At 41.0% G+C, this 15,122-nt stretch overlaps 1 non-coding gene across 1 annotated transcript; it reads right to left on the bottom strand.

The window, feature by feature from the left end:
• Positions 1 to 6,814: 6,814 nt before the first annotated feature.
• On the bottom strand, positions 6,815 to 6,921 carry LOC129492341 (U6 spliceosomal RNA). The gene has a single exon (XR_008660803.1). It is a non-coding gene; the product is annotated as a U6 spliceosomal RNA (small nuclear RNA).
• Positions 6,922 to 15,122: the final 8,201 nt, after the last annotated feature.

Raw genomic sequence — 15,122 nt, 5'->3', positions numbered from 1 at the left:
AAAAACAAAGTGGGGGAAAGACATCCTATTCAACAAATGGTGGTAGGATAATTGGCTAGCCACATGTAGAAGAATGAAACTGGATCCTCATCACTCACCTTATACAAAAATTAACTCAAGATGGATCAAAGACTTAAATCTAAGACCTGAAACTCTAAAAATTCTGGAAGATAACATTGGAAAAACCCTTCTGGACATTGGCTTAGGCAAGGATTTCATGGCCAAGAACCCAAAAAGCAAATGCAATAAAAACAAAGATAAGTAGCTGGGACTTAATTAAACTAAACAGCTTTTGCACGGCAAAAGGAACAGTCAGTGGAATAAACAGACAACCCACAGAGTGGGAGAAAATCTTCACAATCTATACATCTGACAAAGGACGAGTATCCAGAATCTACAATAAACTCAAATTAGCAAGAAGAAAACAAACAATCCATCAAAAAGTGGGCTAAGGACATGAATGGACAATTCTCAAAAGAAGATATACAAGTGGCCAACAAACATATGAAAAAATGCTGAACATCACTAACTATCACGGAAATGCAAATCAAAACCACAGTGATTACCACCTTACTCCTGCAAGAATGGCCATAATCAAAAAATAAAAATAAAAAAAAAAATAGATGTTGGCATGGATGTGGTGAACCAGGAACACTTCTACACTGCTGGTGGGAATGTAAACTAGTACAACCACTATGTAAAACAGTAAGGAGATTTCTTTAAAAACTAAAAGTAGAACTACCATTTGATCCAGCAATCCCACTATTGGGTATCTACCCAGAGGAAAAGACGTCATTATATGAAAAAGATACTTGCACATCCATGTTTATAGCAGCACAATTCGCAATTGCAAAAATGTGGAACCAACCCAAATGCCCATCAATCAATGAGTGGATAAAGAAGCTGTGATATATATAGACTATGGAATACTACTCAAACATAAAACAGAATGAATTAATGGCATTCACAGCAACCTGGATGAGATTGGAGACTATTATTCTAAGTGAAGTAACTCAGGAATGGAAAACTGAACATCGAATGTTCCACTTAGTGGCAGAAAAGCTAGGAGGATGCAAAGGCATAAGAATGACACAGTGGACTTTGGGGACTCAGAGGAAAAGGGTGGGAAGGGATGGGGAATAAAGACTACGAACTGGGTGACGGGTACACCAAAATCTCACAGATCACCACTAAAGAACTTACTTATGTAACCAAAACACTGCCTGTTCACCAATAACCTATGGAAATAAATTTTTTTTTTAAAGAAGGAAAACAAACAACCCAACTAAAAAAATGAGCAAAAGACGAAGGATATGGTGGCTCATGCCTTAATCCCAGCACTTTGGAAGGCAAAAGTAGGAGGATCACTTTATCTCAGGAGTATAAGACCAGCCTGGGCAACACAGGGAGACCTTGTCTCTATTAGAAAAAAAAAGGGCAACATATCTGAACAGATCTTTCATGAAAGAAGATATACATTTGGCAATTATGCACATGAAAAAATGCTCAACATCATATATCATTTATTGTATTGTATTGTCCTTGTGTACATTTCTAATTGTATGCTATATGCATGTATTCCCTATTCAAAAATAAATAAGATTTAAAAAACAAAAGAAAAATAAGGCAACCTGGGTACCTAAGCTGTACTCCAGATCAGTGAAATCAATATTTTTTGGGGTGGGGCCCAGGTATCAATAGTTTCTAAGCTTCTCCAGCTATTCCAGTAGGAACCACTATTGTAGAGAAATGTTTGCAAACATTGAGCTCCCTTGCTTCTTTCATCCAATGGAGAAAGCAGGATAAGTGCTCGGGTGCCTCTGCATCTCAGCTTACCCTCTTGTTTCCAGTTGACTGGACTCCCATTTCCCCAGGGACACCAACCATTACCCTCTGCAAATTTAATACACATTTACCAGATTAGTTCCAAAAAGCAATCACAAATCCATTTCCTTGCAGCTAGCAATACTAATTATAGAGAATTCCGAATCCTTCTGGCTGCAATTGCTCAAAGTTCAGCACTTGAGTTTTTCTCCACTCTATCTTTAATTTCAGTTTTTCTCACCCCCTGCATGGCTAGGACCAGAAAGTCCAACCTTGATGTGGGAAGAGGACAGCCTGGTTGTGAAGAGCATCCCCCAGATGGCCTTGGGTTTGCATTCTGGCTGCTGTTTACTAGCACGCCTTTGAGAAGCTGTGTTGTCTTACTGTGGCTATGTTGTCACCACCAGAACACTTTCTGGGCAGGTCTGTTAAATTCAGCAAGAATTTGAGGACGGTATGGGCAATAATAGCATTTATCATAATCTTAGATAATGTATGTGAGAGCTCACCACAAATTGTGTTTTTTAATAATAACAATTTAAGCTATAGCCCTGTGGGCAGGGCCCAGCTGCTACAGGTAAAAAGACAAGGAAAACTCTAATAGAGGAAAACAAACAACCCAACTAAAAAAATGAGCAAAAGAGGAAGGACATGGTGGCTCATACCTTAATCCCAGCACTTTGGAAGGCAGAAGTAGGAGGATCATTTTATCTCAGGAATATAAGACCAGCCTGGGCAACACAGGGAGACCTTGTCTCTATTAGAGACACGGTGGGCTCACACCTGTAATCCCAGCACTTTGAGAGGTGGAGGCAGGAGGATCACTTGAATTGTGGAGTTTGAGACCAGCCTGGGCAATAAAGCAAGACCCTGGCCTGTTGCAGTGGCTCATATCTGTAATCCCAGCACTCTGGGAGGCTGCAGTGGGTGGATTACTTGAGGTCAGGAGTTTGAGATCAGCCTGACCAACGTGGTGAAACCCTGTCCCTACAAAAAAATACAAAAATTAGCCAGGTATGGTGGTGTGCACCTGTAACCTCAGCTACTAGGGAGGCTGAGGTGGGAGAATCACTTGAACCTGGGAAGTGGAGGTTGCAGTGAGCCAAGATCTTGCCACTGCACTCCAGCCTGGGTGAAAGAGCAAGACTCTGTCTCAAACAAAACAAAGCAAAACAAAACAAAACAAAACAAAACAAGACCTCCATCTTCATTAAAAAAAAAAAGGAAGAAATAAGATTTGTTGTGCATGCTGGCATGCTGTGTACGTCCTGTCCAGATTATTGTGTCTGAAAATGCTTATGCTATTTAACTTAATTTGTCACTCTTGGGAAAAAGGGTTTACTCAATTTAGGGGGCAAAATAAGGTCCAAATCTATTCAAATAGCACACAGTCATTGCTGTGGCACCCTGGCCCTTTGGAATGCAGTGATGAACTCAATTGAAGAATTGTTTGCTGAGTCTCTGCTGGGCACCAGGCACTATTTGTGCTTGGTAACTCGATAAAAACAAGAAGGAGGCAATTGGGCTCTGCCTTCAAGGAAGTGATGGCTGGGCAGAGGACGCTGGCAGCAAATAACTGCATGTTCTCACTTGGTCCCCTTGGCTCTACTGACGTGAAACTGCATCCCCTCAGAGCCTGGAATGCTGGCACAATGGCGCAGAGAGGTACCTGCTGTCATCGAAGGCCACAAAGCAGATTAGTGGCTCTGCTAATAGCAGATTCTAGTGTTCTTACAGTATTGCCACCTCTTGGCTAAAGAAAGAACAGTTGAGAAAGTCTACAAACTGTACAAACCATCCTCATTTGAGAAGTAGAAAGATTGATTGGTTTCTATTGATTGCATATCTGTAGTAAAAAAAATTCACAGTCAAATTCTGCTTTTTGTTTTTTAGACACCCATGAGGTAAACACTGTTGTCAGAGGAAACAGAGGAAATGAGGAGGCTGCCGTTTTCTTAGAGAACCTGTCAGGAAATGCTTTCCTGAATAGAAAGTATCCTTATCCATTGTTCTGCATCCGGTTTCCCCTTTGTTCCCTGTTTAATAACAATAGCAAACCTTAATTTCAGTCCAGCATAAAGAGACTATTGTGAATTTTGGATCAGTCAGGTTTGCACTAATGAGTTTTGACTAAAGGTAGTTTGAAACCTGGGTTTATCTTGCTGGCAACAACTGAATTTCTTGACTTCCCCTTTGAGGGAAAAGCAAGGGAGGTTGGCAGCTTCTGCAGAGGTGGCATCTGACTTTGCTGATGCCCTAGGGGCTGTAAGTGGATTACAAGATGTGTGTTACTTTTGTTAGTAAAACTCTACTAAAGCATTGCTTCAGGAGAAATGCTTAGTGGAAGAAGATATTTATGTAGGTTTTGGAACAATGGTGTTTTTGTTTTGTTTTGTCTTGTTTTGTTTTTGTTTTTTGTTTTTTGTTTTTTTTGAGATGAAGTCTCACTCTGTCACCCGGGCTGGAGTGCAGCGGCATGATCTCGGCTCACTGCAATCTCCGCCTCCCAGGTTCAAGCAATTCTCCTGCCTCAGCCTCCCCAGTAGCTGGGATTACAGGCATCTGCCATCACACCTGGCTAATTTTTGTATTTTTAGTAGAAACAGGGTTTCACCTTGTTGGCCAGGCTGGTCTTGAACTCCTGGCCTCAAATGATTCACCCACCTTGGCTTTCCAAAGTGCTGGGATTACAGGAGTGAGCCACTGTGCCCAGCGAATTTTCCAAATTTTTATCACATTTTACCCCTATACAGGAATGGGAAATAGATGAAAATCTTGTGCCAGGGAAGAATATAGGAGGCACATATGTTGGTTTGCCTGGGACTGAGTTAGTTTGTGCCCATTGCCTTAGCAGCCAGTTTGATTTAACATGTCTTAGATTCTTCATTTTAAAATGAGATATTGGCCAGGCATGGTGGCTGACACCTGTAATCTCAGCACTTTGGGAGGCTGAGGTGAGTGGATCACCTGATCCCAAGAGTTTGAGACCAGCCTGAGCAAGATAGCAAGACCCCGTCTCTATTAAAAATACAAAATCCTGTTAGCCAGATGTGGTGGCACATGCCTGTAGTCCCAGCTACTCTGGAGGCTGAGCGGGGAGGATCGCTTGAGTCCAGAAAGTTGAGGCTGCAGTGAACTGTGATTGTGCCACTACACTTGAGCTTGGGCAACAGAGTGAGATCCTGTCTCAAAACAAACAAACAAACAAAAACTAATAAAATGAGGTGTTATTGTTATTTTTTAATATGTATGCATGTTTATTAACAGTTTGGTCAAAGTAATATCTCAGAGAAATCTTAAGTCAGGCAAAAGATAAGTGAGTGGCTTTGTTTAAAATGTTATAAAGTCCCAGAGTGTCTACTTAGGGGTCGATTAGAACATTTTGGAAGAAACTGCCCTTTGCTGTTCTGCAGGCTCCTGCCATATGAGGAGAACAGAACCTCTGACAATGGCATTTGGAGGGTTTTGTTTTTCTTTTTTTCTTTTTAAATTATACTTTAAGTTCTGGGGTACATGTGCAGAACGTGCAGGTGTGTTACATAGGTATACATGTGCCATGGTGGTTTGCTGCACCCATCAACCTGTCATCTACATTAGGTATTTCTCCTAATGCTATCCTTCCCCTAGCCCCCCTGCCTTTCGACAGGCCCTGGTGTGTGATGTTCCCCTCCCTGTGTCCACGTGTTCTCATTGTTCAGTTCCCACTTATGAGTGAGAACATGCGATGCTTGGTTTTCTGTTCCTGCGTTATTTTGCTGAGAATGATGGCTTCCAGCATCATCCATGTTCCTGCAAAGGACATGAACTCATCCTTTTTATGACTGCATAGTATTCCATGGTGTATATGTGCCACATTTTCTTTATCCGGTCTATCATTGATGGGCATTTGGGTTGGTTCCAAGTCTTTGCTATCGTGAACAGTGCTGCAATAAACATACGTGTGCATGTGTCTTTATAGTAGAATGATATATAGTCCTTTGGGTATATACCCAGTGATGGGATTGCTGGGTCAAATGGTATTTGTAGTTCGAGATCCCTGAGGAATCACCACACTGTCTTCCACAATGGTTGAACTAATTTACACTTCCACCAACACTGTAAAAGTGTTCCTTTTTCTCTACATTCTCTCCAGCATTTGTTGTTTCCTGACTTTTTAATGATTGCCACTCTAACTGGCCTGAGATGGTATCTCATTGTGGTTTTGATTTGCATTTCTCTAATGACCAGTGATGATGAGCTTTTCTCATATGTTTGTTGGCCACATAAATGTCTTGTTTTGAGAAGTGTCTGTTCATATCCTTTGCCCACTTTTTGATGGGGTTGTTTGTTTTTCTTGTAAATTTGTTTAAGTTCTTTGTAGATTCTGGATATTAGCCCCTTGTCAGATGAATAGATTGCAAACATTTTCTCCCATTCTATAGGTTGCCTGTTCATTCTGATGATAGTTTCTTTTGCTGTGCAGAAGCTCTTTAGTTTAATTAGATCTCATTTGTCAATTTTGGCTTTTGTTGCCATTGCTTTTGGTGTTTTAGTCATGAAGTCTTTGCCCATGCCTATGTCTTGAATGGTATTACCTAGGTTTTCTTCTAGGGTTTTTATAGTTTTAGGTCTTGTGTTTAAGTCTTTAATCTATCTTGAGTTAATTTTTGTATAAGGTGTAAGGAAGAGGTCCAGTTTCAGCTTTCTGCATATGGCTAGCCAGTTTTCCCAACACCATTTATTAAAATAGGGAATCCTTTCCCCATTGCTTCTTTTTGCCAGGTTTTTCAAAGATCAGATGGTTGTAGATGTGTGGTATTATTTCTAAGGCCTCTGCTCTGTTGCATTGGTCTGTATATCTGTTTTGGTACCAGTACCATGCTGTTTTGGTTACTGTAGCCTTGTAATATAGTTCAAAGTCATGTAGTGGGATGCCTCCAGCTTTGTTCTTTTTGATTAGGATTGTCTTGGCTATGCAGGCTCGTTTTTGGTTACATGTGAAATTTAAAGTAAAAATATGGAACACTTCACAAATTTGCACATCATCCTCATGCAGGGCCCGTGCTAATCTTCTCTGTGACATTCCAATTTTAGTGTACGTGCTGCTGAAGCAAGCACTGAGCTGTTATTATTAACAGTTCCACTAAAATGTACCCGGAGGGCTTCATTTATTGTATGGTGTAATATATTGCTATTTACTTATTTTTATTTATTTATTTATTTATTTTATTTTATTTTTGAGACAGAGTCTCACTCTGTCACCCAGGCTGGAGTACAGTGGCATGATCTTGGCTCACTGAAACCTCTGTCTCCCAAGTTTAAGTGATTCTCCTGCCTCAACCTCCTCAGTAGCTGGGACCAGAGGCCTGCACCACCACAACTGGCTAATTTTTGTACTTTTAGTAGAGACGGGGTTTTGCTATGTTGGCCAGGCTGGTCTCAAACTCCTGACCTCAAGCGATCCACCCGCCTTAGCCTCCCAAAGTGTTGGGATTACAGGCATGAGCCACTGCACCCTGCTACTTAAATTGTTTGAAATGCATTTTTATCTTTCCCTAAACCAAAGATGTCCAGTCTTTTGGCTTTTCTGGGCCACATTGGAAGAAGAAGAATTGTCTTGGGCCACACATAAAATACGCCAACACTAACAATAGGTGATGAGCAAAAAAAAAAAAAAAAAAAGAAAAAGAAAAGAATCCTCTCAAAATCTCATAATGTTTTAAGAAAGTTTACAAATTTGTTTGGGCTGCATTCAACGTCTTGGGTGTGGGTTAGACAAGCTTGCCCTAAACCCATTTGCAAAAATGAGCTAAGACAAGCACATATTTAATAAAATAAAGTATTAAATTTAATAAAAATAAAGTACTAAATTTCTGTTGTGTAAGAACATTGATGATAGGCATATAATATGTACAAAATGATAATGTTTGTTAACATTTGCTGAGCGCTATGAGGACCACAGAGGTATCAGTACCAGCTGTCTCAAATCTGATAAAGGAACGGCCACATCTATTTCAAAAGTTAGTATGGTAGTCATTTTAAGAAGATTGTGGGCAGTGGCAGAAAGTATGTTTTAAGATTACTCTGAGAAGTATGACTTTTCATTTATACCTATGTATTTATTTATATCATCTATATCTTCTAAATTAATTTCACTCATTTTCAATTCCAAGGTTTCCTGGGTACAAACAAAAAATGAAATCGTAGCTACTGATGTGTGTCATTAGCAGAAAAACTCATTACGCAGTTAGGTGATGCCAGCTTTATAAAGTGTAATCAGATGCTCCAAGTAGAAAAATCAGTTGATTGCAATAATAGATTTTTTTTTTTTTTGTCCAATTCATCAAAGTAAAGCTTCTGGAATTTTCCTCAAATTCAACATCTGAACATTGTTGTGAATGCTATTGTAAATGTAGTTATAAAGTTCCACACTGAAGATAAAATTATAGTTTTTACAGTGATAATAAAAACAAAATCTGGCAGAACACCGTATTTTGGTAAAATTAATATTCTTACTCAAAAAAAATGATGTGCAGCAGAAATATACTTGGAATTGGTAAACTGAAAATTCATAATTGTGTCCAAACGTGCTCTGATACTCTACCAATCAAAACAGAAGCCACAGTTGCCACAATCTATGAAGGTTTTCAGATATACACAGAATAAACTGTGAAATTATCTTAATGAAGTTGTTGTTGAATTAAATAACAAGTTTGGCATGGTGTTCGGGGCTCTCTTTCTTGCTGCTTATCACTGGTCAGATTTTAGAAATGTCTGGGCCTTTGTGAACCAAGCTCTGTGTTGATTTTGACATTTTTTGGAAATGAGTCCTTTAGTTTTTATTTACATTTTATTCAAAATATGTTGAAAATCTTTATGAAAGTATTAAATAAACAGAACACCAACAATCTTTAGATTTTGAAACTTTTAGCCAATTGTAGTGTTGCCATTAATGAAAACAAAGTTTGCGAGCAGGAAACCATTGAAGTTTATCCTCATAAAAGTAGGGGAGAATTGAATAAATTAAACAATGCAAATGCAAACGGTGAACAGGAGTTAATTTTGACATTCTATGATTTCACTGGTTCAATTGAAAAATATATATTTAATACTAAAATGAAATGAAATGAAGACCTACAACATTGCGTCAATCTAAGTATAGCTGAATGTTCAAAAGGATCAGGTAATTTTTCTGATGCCTTGTCTTATTAAAGTGTTTGTCAAAGAGAGCTACTATGAGTGGAGGCAACAAAAAGTGCTATCCGTGAAAAGATTTGGGCTAAAATATTTATACTTTTTTTCTTTTTTTGAGACAGAGTCTCACTCTGTTCTCCAGGCTAGAGTGCAGTGGTATGATCTTGGCTCACTGCAACCTCCACCTCCAGGGTTCAAGCAATTCTCGTGCTTCACAAAAATACAAGCTAATTTTTGTATTTTTAGTAGAGACAGGGTTTCACCATGTTGGCCAGGCTGGTCTTGAACTCCTGGCCTCAAGTGATCTGCCTGCCTCGGCCTCCCCAAATGCTGGGATTACAGGCGTGAGCCACTGCAGCCACTGCACCCCACTGGATGGCACATTTTAATGTAAAAAAAAATTAAATTTGAGACTATTCTCCACATAGCAGAATTCGCTTCTAGAGACTATGTTTTCTAAAATAAAAATATTGTGGTTTACAGAAAAGGGTCAATTGAATGTGTCAACAATTTCATGTTATTAACTATAAAATGCAACTTTGAAGATAATTGTAGGCAATTTTGTGAAAGAATTATAAATATGTGAATTCCTTCATAACTATATGGGATGCATAATATATTAGGTTATTATATTAGGATATATAATATAATATATATTGCTATGTAGTTTATATTATATGTTATATAATAAATATTTTATATATAATATATATAAATACAAGATAGTAATTCTGCTATCATTATTCTCCAATGTTTGGATAATCAATGTCAATAATTTGTTTTAGTTTTAGGGTATAAATTTTCATTATTTAAACTTTTAAAGAAATATTTTTAATTTTGCAATAGTTTTAAAAAATTTTTAATTTTTGCAATGGAGGCTTTTTCCTTTTGAAATTACTTTTATAAATTATTTTATCTTCAAATAGAACTATTTTATTGGTCTACCAATATACTACAATCAATGTCAGTCAATAAATATATATTCAAAAATATATCGTTTTGGAAGGGTGAAGTGTCTCATGCCTGTAATCCCAGCACTTTGGTAGGCTGAGGCGGGCCCATCACTTGAGGTCAGGAGTTCGAGACAAGCCTGACCAACATGATGAAACCCTGTCTCTACTAAAAATACAAAAATTAGCTGGGTGTGGTGGCACAGGCCTGTAATCCCAGCTACTCAGGAGGCTGAGGCAGGAGAATCACTTGAACCTGGGAAGCAGAGGCCCCAGTGAGCCGAGATCATGCCGCTGCACTCCAGCCTGGGTAACAAAGCTAGACTCCATCTTAAAACAAAAAAACAAAAAAAGAACCTCACATCATTTTAACTATTTTTAATAGTCACTTTTACTCCCAGGTGTTTTACTTGGATAAGAAGTAGCCACCCTAACTATAAAGTCTTCATAGGCCAGGCCACTCAGGGAAAACTGACTTTGGCAAATGCAATTCTCATTAGAAAGCCAACTTTTCTGGAAAGAGGAAAGGCCTAGGAAATGGTGATTTCTTCATTTGTTCCTGCAAGCATTCATTCAGGACATGCTTACCACTTGCCTTCAACAGTTCTAGGTGCTAGAGACAGAGCTGATGTGGGGCTTGCATCATAAAATGAAGTATAGGACCAGCCTCCTTATGGAATCGATGTTTCAGTTTAAAATTCAAGAGGCATTGCAAAAAGCAGGCATTGCTGGAGCAGAGTGAGAGAGGGGGAAGGGAAGGGTGAGGCAGGGGAGGCAGGCAGAGAAGGCTGAGGATACACGAGGCCACAGAAAGGATTTGGACTCAGCCCAAAGGATGTGGGAAGCTATCAATGGGTTTTAAACAGAAAGATGACTTGATTTTTTAAAAGAAGATTGCGGGCAGAGCATGGTGGCTGATGCCTGTAATCCCAGCACTTTGGGAGGCTGAGGCAAGCAGATATCCCGAGGTCAGGAGTTTGAGATCAGCCTGGCTAACATGGTGAAACCCCATCTCTACTAAAAATACAAAAATTAGCTGGGCATGGTGGTGGGTACCTGTAATCCCAGCTACTTGGGAGGCTAAGGCAGAAGAATCAGTTGAACCTGGGAGGCAGAGGTTGCAGTGAGCCGAGACCACACCATTGAACTCCAGCCTGGGTGACAAGAGCAAGACTCCGTTTCAAAAAAAAAAAAAAAAAGATTGCTTTTCAGGATGAAGAATAAATAGAGAGGACAATATGAACACAGGAAGGTTAATGAACAGGCGACGGCAGTCATCCAGGTGAGGGAGGGTGGTCTGACTCTATTTGTGGGCAGTGGATGTAAGGTGAATGGGTTTGAGAAGTGCAGGAGGTAGAAGAGAGAAGATTCCAGATGGATCAGATGTAGTGGGCTGAGAGCAGGAAGGAGCAAGGCATCAGGGATGACTCTCAATGTTATCCTTAGTGATGACAGTGCTGTTTGTTGAGACCGTGACCCTCTAGGAAGAGCAGACGTCAGGGCACAGACATCGAGCTGGCTCGATGGGTCATGTTTGCAGGCTGCTCAGATGCACAAGTCTGTGTGCACTGCACCTGCCATCTAGAGCTCAGGAGAACAGTCTGGGGGAGAGACACAGACAGGAGCTGTGGGCCCAGAGCTATGAGAGAATGGAGTAATGAGGGGCTGGGAATTACAGACTGGACCATGGCAAGACTTGGGGGTGGTTAGATTTGGGAGAAGCAGCACAGCCCATGATGAGCATAGAGAATAAAAGACTGAATGGACTTCTATGTGTGGACTTGGATGAAAGCAGAGACGTGGGGTCTGGCAGTTGGGTTTGGAGGCCTGGTACTCCCTGAGGGACGTCAGACACTCAGGCCTCTTAGAATTCAGCGGTTCCTGGAAGGGGCTGTGATGTGAGGAGGGGCTTCACCGCTGAGGTGTGTAGCAGTGGTTGGCAGGCAGAGGCAATCAGGTATGGGTTTGTAGTTTGGAGAGGGGTGCGAATGACTAGGGTGAGCCCTTGGAAGTGGGGGTGACAGAGTGGGATAGTGGGGGCAGAGGGAATCTGGCTGCTCCAGTCGTATGTGGGGACACAGCGGCACTGGGGTTTGGCTCATCCCAATTCACAGATGTTGTCGTCTATCTGGTCTCTCTCTGCTGCGATTTGCTACACTTTCTCCTGACACTAGGCTCAGTGGCATGGTTTCCAGATGGAAAGAGAGGAAGGAGGTCCTTGGACTTTTCAAACATTCCAGGAAATGGAGATGGCAGTAGCACCGTATCAGGACTAATGGTGGGCTGGGCTGGTGATGCCTGCTGTTGAACTCTTTAGAGACACACACAGTTCTTCAGCTGGCTACTCAGTATTTATCCTCTACACGCATAGAGTGAATCACTGACACACCTCGGTTTTATGCACTGGTACTATTGTAGTACTAGGGACCACGTCTTGAATATTTTAAAACAGATTCTGCCTTCACTGGTGGTCAGGATGCATGGAGAGGTGATGGCAAGCACTCAAGTCCCAGCGCTGTGACCGTCAAGCCACATTTGGTCCTTTATACACCTTTATGCAGGGATAGCTTAGTCACTTAAGCAAAGGGTCAGAGGTTTCTTTTCCTAAGCAAGGGGTTGGAGATTTTCCTTCCTTCCTTCCTTCCTTCCTTCCTTCCTTCCTTCCTTCCTTCCTTCCTTCCTTCCTTCCCTCCCTCCCTTCTTTTCTTTCTTTTTCTTTCTTGCTTTCTTGCTTTCTTTTTCTTTCTCTCTCCTTTCTTTCTTTCTTTCTTTCTTTCTTTCTTTCTTTCTTTCTTTCTTTCTTTCTTCTTTCTTTCTCTCTCTCTCTTTCTTTTCCTTTCTTTTTCTCTCTTTCTCTTTCTCTCTCTTTCTTCCTTTTTTCCCTCCCTCCCTCCTTCCCTCCTTCCCTCCCTTCCTTCCTTCCTTCCTTCCTTCCTTCCTTCCTTCCTTCCTTCCTTCCTTCTTGTCTTGCTTTCTTGCCTTTTTTTTTTTTTTTTTGAGACAAAGTCTTACTCTGTCACCCATGCTGGGATGGAATGATGCAATCACAGCTCACGGCAGCCTCGACCTTCCAGGCTCAAGAGATCCTCCTGCCTCAGCCTCCTGAGTAGCTGGGACCACAGGTGCATGTCACCATACCTGGCTATTTTTTATTTTTTTTATTTTTAGCAGAGACTGGGTTTTGCTATGTTGGCCAGGCTGGTTTTGAACTCCTGACCTAAGGGAATCTGTCCGCCTCTGCCTCCCAAAGTGCTGGAATTACAGGCATGAGCCACCATGCCCAGCCAAGATTTCTTTATGAAGATTGTCTTTATCTATAATAAGAGGCCTTTTTTTCTCCCCGAAGAACTATTGTTTTACCTTTTCTCTGGCCAGGAGTATCTTGGAACACAGAGGAGATTTGGGCTGCAGTAACTTGAGATGTGTGTGTCTGGGGCTTTGGAAAAGAATATCTCACGATGTGGGTTGGGGTTTTGGTGGGGTACCTTGCTGCACAGCAGAATAATGCCCCTGGCAGAGGATGGGTGAATGTCAACAAGTCCCCACTTAAGGTGCATGTAAAATGCTCCTTCTGTGCCCTGAAATACTGCATTTTCCAAAATGAGCTTGTAGAAGCTTGAATGTATGATTCATTCAAGACTTTTAAGAATGTTCTGTGATGACTTTTAGAGTAGTCCAAGACGAATGTTCCTCCTGTTGATCAGAAGGAACAGAGCTTATAATTTTCGTATTAGAGCCAGATGTGACCTGGGGCCTGTACATTATGGCAGGTTTAAGGTAGAAAAGGAAACGTGACATTTTTTGAAATAGCTTGCCACTTGCATTAAATTAGATATATTTCTGGCATTGGGAAGGATGGTGATTGTTGGTTCGACTTGGCTGGGAGACGAGGGTCAACTACATCTCCTAATAGAAATGACTTTTGAGTTGAGAGCAGAGAACATACCAAACAACACCCTTAATTTCCAGATGAGACAATAAAGGCTGCAAAAAGTAAAGTGCCCTTCCCAAGGTCACACAGAATGGACAGAGACCAGAACTCAACCTTTTGGCATCAAGACCAGGGCCGTGTCCACTTTACCATCCCGTATCTCCATATGTGTGTTCTTTTCTTTAGTTCCAAGAATAAAATTGATATCCAAGGAGAGTTCATCCTTGATTCAGATTTGCCTGCATGTAAGTACCGCCTTCCCCATCCCCCAGACGGGAAGCGGTGCTTGGATGGAAAAAGGTGGCACTCTGCAGTGCTTTGATGGTGTCTCTCTCCGGGACCCCTTGCTCTCCTGACTCTCCTGGTCACTCTTGTATGGATTCGTGTGTTTCTCTCTGATCTCACTCATAGGTTCCTGATTTTCTTCATACTTGTCATATTTTCTGTTTCTTTGAGTGGTTTCGTACTTTCCAAGACCTCATCATCTACTGCCTTAGTTCATTTTGCATGGCTGTGAAGAAATACTGAGACTGGGTGATTTACAAAGAAAAGAGGCAGCCTGGATAATATAGTGAAAACTGGTCTCTACAAAAATAAACTTAAAAATAGCCAGGCATGATGGTGCACACCTGTAATCCCAGCTACTCGGGAGGCTGAGGCAGGAGGATCACTTGAGCCTGGGAGGCAGAGGTTGCAGTGAGCTGTGATCCCACCACTATACTCCAACACTCCAGCCTTGGTAATAGAGTGAGACAGTGTCTCAAAAACAGATAATTTTTAAAAAAATTTTACTTTAAATTCTAGGGTACATGTGCACAACATGCAGGTTTGTTACATATGTATACATGTGCCATGTTGGTGTGCTGCACCCATTAACTCGTCATATACATTAGGTACATCTCCTAATGTTATCCCTCCGCCCTCCCCCCACACCCTGGCATCCCTGGTGTGTGATGTTCCCCACCTTGTGTCCATGCGTTCTTATTGTCACTCATCTGACAAAGGGCTAATATCCAGAATCTACAATGAACTCAAACAAATTTACAAGAAAAAAACAAACAACCCCATCAGCAAGTGGGTGAAAGATATGAACAGACACTTCTCAAAAGAAGACATTTATGCAGCCAACAGACACATGAAAAAATGCTCATCATCACTGGCCATCAGAGAAATGCAAATCAAAACCACAATGAGATACCATCTCACACCAGTTAGAATGGTGATCATTAAAAGGTCAGGAAACA

This window comes from Symphalangus syndactylus, chromosome 10, assembly GCF_028878055.3.
Source record: "Symphalangus syndactylus isolate Jambi chromosome 10, NHGRI_mSymSyn1-v2.1_pri, whole genome shotgun sequence".
In the NCBI taxonomy this organism is placed as follows: domain Eukaryota; kingdom Metazoa; phylum Chordata; class Mammalia; order Primates; family Hylobatidae; genus Symphalangus; species Symphalangus syndactylus.
Note: the sequence above shows the minus strand (reverse complement) of the source record. Positions and strands in the feature narration are given on the sequence as shown.